Source organism: Oratosquilla oratoria, chromosome 41, assembly GCF_046742065.1.
Source record: "Oratosquilla oratoria isolate Oo_2021 chromosome 41, ASM4674206v1, whole genome shotgun sequence".
Classification (NCBI taxonomy): domain Eukaryota; kingdom Metazoa; phylum Arthropoda; class Malacostraca; order Stomatopoda; family Squillidae; genus Oratosquilla; species Oratosquilla oratoria.
In genome coordinates, this window is record NC_134817.1 from 33,467,286 (window position 1) to 33,473,690 (window position 6,405).

Here is a 6,405-nt window from a genome sequence, read left to right on the forward strand (position 1 = left end):
TTATTATCACTAATATTATTATTGATATCAATACCTTTATTACTATTACTATAATCATTATAATATTATTATTGCTACTATTGGTAAAATTAGCAGTACGAGACTCGTGCACCCTAAAAAAAATAATAGTAAATATATACATAAATAATTATCTTCCTGCCTAGACCTACATGTTCCTGTTGGCCCTGGTCGCCATGGCATCTCTCCTGAACTTGGCTTCCGTCGACGCCCTCAAGATCTTCAAGAAAAGCTACAAGAGGGACGAGAGGCCAGACGACCGTCCGACCTACGTTCCTCGTTTCAGGAACGTCTCCCCTTCATCCGTTCTCGAATCGGTTCCCGTTTACCACCACAGGTAGAAGGATACGTTCCCAAGAACGTGGTCTTCTCCTCCCAACCCCCAACCCCCAGCTTACCACCCCTTTGGGGTTTGGGGTTGGTGGTCGTGTGTCTTCAAGCGCCGAAGGGGGTGGGGACCTGAGGAGAGGTTCTGGGGTTTGAGTACTGGGATTGAAGGGAGGTTATATGTGTGTTGCAGCCTCAGCAGGCTGGGGTTGGCGCCCCCCCACCCCCTCCGACCTCCCACGCCCCTCTCCCCAAGAGCTGACGAAAATCGTCTGGCGTTGTGAGCCAGGAAGAAAGCCACAAGGTGTCACATCAGAAACTATGAGATGTTCTTCAGCTTTGAGTAGTGACTGTACATAGAACATGTGGTCATGCACACGATTTGTATGACTCTCATCTCCATCTCATTAATCTCCTTCCTTCTTCCCTCCCTCCCCCTTCTCCCCTCCCATTCTCCCTCCTCACCTTCCCTCTCTCCCTTCCCCCTTCTCCCCTTCCATCTTCCTTCATTCCCTCTCTCCCTTCCTCTGTCCTTCTCTTCTTCTTTCCTCCTTCCCACCTTCCTTCCTTCTCCCACTCCCATCTTTCCCTTCCTCCTTCCTTCTCTCCCTTCCTCCCTCCTCCTATTATTCTTCCCTCCTTCCCATCCTCCCTCCTTCTCCTCTCTCCTCCCTCTCTCCCTTCATCTATTTTTCTTCCATCCTCCTTCCTTCCCTTCCCCTTTCCCTTTCTCCCTTCATCAGTCTCTTCAACCCTTATCATGTCCTTCTCTGCCTCCCTTCAAGTCACTTGTCCTATCTACTTCCTTCGCGCGACGCTAGATGGCAGTAGTGTGCTTCCACGTCCCGCCAAAACGTTTCTTTTCTTTTGTAAATATTTCTTTTTCGAATTATATTTCATTATATTACAACGAGCAAAAGTTAATAAAGATATTGAGTGAATTTGTGACCATTTTTCTTCCTTTTAAACGGTTTGAAAAATGCCATTATTTTCGGCTGTGCAATGAAATGTGAGATTATGTTGTACGTTTGCAACGAGTTTTTTTTTCATAATATCTTGTTGACAGAGCAAAAAGACTTTTTTTGTGACAAATACCAGTTCATTGGTTCTCGAGATTTTTCACATCATTCTTCCCCTCTTCATAAATTCCCAATATTCATGCGGATCCCCATCACTGTTCCCCCAAAATTCCACTCCACCAAAAAAGGTGTAAAAAAAAAAATAATAATAATAATAATAATAATAATAATAATAACAAATACAAAGTTGACCATTATAATTATCTTATATTTCTTCTGCATGGATAAAGTGATGAAAAAATTTATATTCTGATTTCTCGCATTATACAGAAATGTATAATTTGTGATATGGAGTCATAGACTCCTAAATTCTTATCATGACTCCTTTGGGGGTCCCTATGTCCCCCATTTTGAGAAGCACTGTACTAAATGATCTTAAAAAATCAAGGTTTGGTTGGTCTTAATTCTATCCTTCAATGTCGAGTTACAAAATAACAAAAAATAAAAATAATATAAACTAAAATAAAAATAAAGAAATAAAAAGTTCAAGGAAAATAGATAAATATTCTATCTATAGCAGTTGCTTTTTTTTACGTTCATTGTCGCTGACCTTAAGTTCCATCCTTATATTCTTTTACGATCGCTAAGGTTACATTCCGCCAACGCATTATAGGTCACTTGTTTGTGTCGTAAAACATTAGGTCAAATTGGTAGGTCAGGTTGGGCCTGTCTTGGCAGTCAACACGGACACAGATCCAGAAAACTGATGAGGAGGAAGAGGGGGAAGAGGAGGAAGAGGAGGAAGAGGAAGAAAATGATGAAGAAGAGTAAGGAGAGGAAGAGGAAGAAGAGTGAGAAGAGGAAAAGGAGGAAGAGGTAGCAGGCGAGGAGAGTCATTGGATTACATTCTACTGTAGTATTTAAATCACCAACATTACTTCATTCGCATTCATTCCAAAGCACACACAGTACCTCCCAAACAACTCTAATTTTTAAAAACAATATCCTTCATAACATTTCCTTCCAGGAAATCACACACTTACACTTAAACTTCTCAACACTTTTCTTCTCTCCCTTGACCTCTGTCCAATGACGATACCGTGTCTACTACACTTCCAAATTCAAAACCCCCGCTCCCTTTCAAATGAGTTTCGCTCAACGCTAACACATCCACATACAGTATATGACCCAATTACTACGGTTTTAATTGAAGTCTTACTTCCAGAAAGACTTTTGTTTTGGCTTTCCATAAGAAACTTTGAGAGCTGAAGATTCCTAATTCTCTCACTCTGTCCCATGTATTCGCCTTTGGAACACCGTAGCGGCATCCTTCCCCCCCCCCATCCCGCAGGAGGAACCGTATAAGAGAATAGCTAAAATATAAAAGTTGTTCATCCTCCCTTTAAGAATAGAGATTTTTCTTTGGCATATACGAATGATTTGTGTGTCTGGTCCGTAGGGGTGCATCTAAAGTCGCCAAAGTGTTGACATTATATCACTGCGCACACAATACCCAGTTACGGTAAATGATAATGATGATGATGATGATGATGATGATGATGATATGGGTGGTGATGATGATGATGATGATGATGATGATGATGATGATGATAATGATGGTGATGATGATATGGGTGGTGGTGAAGATGATGATGATGATGATAATGATGATGATGATGATGATGATGATGATGATGATGATGATGATGGTGAAGATATGGGTGGTGGTGGTGGTGGTGAAGATGGTGATGATGATTATGATGATGATGATGATGATGATGATGATGATGATAATGATGACGATGATGACGGTGATGACGGTGATGAAGATGATGCTGGTGATAACAAGAAGAAGAAAAAGAAGAAAAAAGAAAAAGGAAAAAGAAGAAAGGAACAATGATGATAGTTATAACTGTAATATGTCTTTCAGCGACAAAGCCATACACAAATACATATACACATAGTGAAAATTTATGCAGCAAAGACAACACAGTGTGAAACACACACACACACACACACACACACACACACATCACACCGACACTGGAGTAAACAAAAGAATTTGCAAGATCATCAGGAAATCAACGATTGGTTTAAGAAAAAAATGTGAACATTTGGGGAATCAGAACCTCACCTTGACGCACTCCGCTAGCATTTGATAACCCCATTATCATCACCATCATCATTATTATCGTTATTAGTATTATCATTATCATTATTATTACTATTATTATTATTATCATTATTATTATTATTATTATTATTATTATTTTTTTTTTTTTTTATTATTATTATTACCATTATTATTATTATTGTTATTATTATTATTGTTATGCAGGGATGACCCGCCATTCAGGAGGAGCTACGATAAGAGGGAGGGAGGGAGTATAGGGAAGCAGAGTATGTGGGGATGGAGTGGATGGGAGAGGAATTTATGCCTTTGTTTTTTGGCTACCTCCCTTATAAGGGGGAAGAAGCCGTTAGTGTATGTATGTATATATCATTATTATTATTGTTATTAAGGGCCACCTCCCTTGTATGATGGAAAAAGCCCTAGGTATATGTATGCATGTATTATTATTGTTATTATCATCATTACTGTTATCATTAGTACGATTATCATCGTTATTATTGTCATTATTTCCATTACTACTATTATCATTATTACAATCATTACCATTATTACTATTCAAGAAATATTAATCCTGTCCAATACTATTCCTTCATTAGATGTTTGTTTTAAAAAATACGGGCTTATGTTTTTTCTAATTTTTTGTGCACGTTGACACACTTCACGTTTTATTCTGGCTAATACAGTATATTCTACTCATTAGGCGAAGCTCTACAGTAGACAAGACACTGAGACTCTAATTGTTTTATTCTGGCTACCGTCAGACGATTTTATTCGGCTGAGGGGGGGAAGAAGGGAACAAGACCTCGAAGAGGAATTTTGCAATTTGGTACAAGATCCCTTTGGTGCTCCGAGGAAGACAGAAATCGTTCTCAAAATCAAAGATTTGGTATCCATACATACATACATACATATACCAAGGCTTTTTCCCCCTTACAAGGGAGGTAGCCAAAAACGAAAAGGCATAAATCATTCCCACCCATTCCATCACTGAATACACTCCACACCCCTCCACCCTCCCTCCCATCTTAGCACCTCCAGGATGACGGGTCATCCCTGCACCTTGTCCACTGCCCTTGGTCAGAAGCAGTGTCGCAAGACACAGCACATCCACAGCAAGGCCGCTTCATTAAATCGGTGACCCCCCCCTCTCCGTCCCCCCATGCATAAAAGGAGAGGACGGGGAGAAATCCCTTCGGGCTGCGTCAAATTTTGCTCACACATACTACCTCACCCCCCCCCCCGCCCATTCCACCTCATGCATCACAACATCCTCCATATACAACCATTCTCCATTCACCCCTGTCTTCTGTACTCTCCCGTCCCTTCTCAACAGACATTCCCCTCTTCCCCAAAGCCCCCTTCACCCCATCCATCCACCTCATCCTAGGACGTCCCCTCATGTTCACTCCCTCTACATCTGCCTTCAATACCTCTTTTACTAGTCTTTTTTCACTCATTCTTTCCATGTGTCCAAACCATCCTAATACTCTTTCATCAACCCTATCTCCCAACTCCCTTTCCACCCCCGTTCTCCTCCTCACCTCCTCATTTCTTACTCTATCTAGCCTAGTAACCCCCATCATACTTCTCAGACACCTCATCTCAAACACATTCAAACTCCTTCTCTCTTACACTCCCAAACTTACACTCACCCTTCCCTTTCAGCTTAGTTTCACTCAAAGCCAACATATCCATCTTTCTTCTCACAAACATACTACCTATCTCTTCCCTTTTACTCTCATCTGTACCACATCCACGCACATTAAAAGACCCAAACCTCAGGGTGCTAGTCGGGAAACTCCCAGACCCTCTTATGCCTTTACTTTTTCATTTAGGAATGTCCCCTGTGGGGCTACAAGGAGAAGGATGCCTAGTCCCAATCCCCGTCCCTTTGGTATCCAGTACACCTAAATCCTCATAAATGCTTTCTTTACATGATAATTAATGATAAATAATAATAAAAGAAGTAAGCGTGGATAAGTATAGTGATGTTTGTGTGTGTTAACGTAAGTGTATGTCGGGATGGGGGTAGTAGACAGTGCTTGTTCTCGATATGGGAATGGATGTTGTTTGATTGGCCCTTCTTAGGCCCCAAAATAACGTTCTGGCTGGACATCCCTAGCATAGGCGCTGGTGGTGGGGGAGGTGTGTTTCTGTATAGAAGGTATGATGAGTAATTTCTGTTTGGGAAACAAGTGCCACTACCGTTCCCGTGAAAGGTGAATGTGTTATATAGTCAACCCAAGTCCTATTTAATAGGGTTTTTTTCTATAGAATTCCTGTTCTCTCTCTCTCTCTCTCTCTCTCTCTCTCTCTCTCTCTCTCTCTCTCTCCCTCCCTCTTTCTGTGTGCGCGTGTTTTTTTTTGTGTGTGTGTGTGTGTGTGTGTGTGTGTGTGTGTGTGTGTGTGTATTCACATTGGTCTTTGGATCACGTGCTGGGTTCGTGATCGACAGCTATTTCCCTCCCGGAAGAGAGCTCAGAGCTCGTGTGACCGATCTATGGGTAATGCTGTGACGTTACACGTACACATACCCCCAATTCCCCGCCCACGAGAGTTGGAGTAACGAATCAGAGCGCAGTGATACTGAAATTATTTCAGCCCTAGGCAGGATTCGAACCCGGACCGCCGTAGTGACAGTCGGGGAATCTACCAACCGCGCCACCAAGTCGTGTGTGTGTGTGTGTGTGTGTGTGTGTGCGCGCAGTTTTTTAAGGAAGTTCTACTCCAAAATGTTTTCCCACATTTACAATTACCTCGACTCTGTACTAAACCAAATTACTTTCGAAATCTGATGATATAATATTCTCCTTCGTCCTCCTTCCTTTCCTGAAAGTTTAATTTCATAAGTTTGAATCGTTCATCTGTGACGCAGCTAACAATGAAACAAAGAAACTAGGCCTAAAA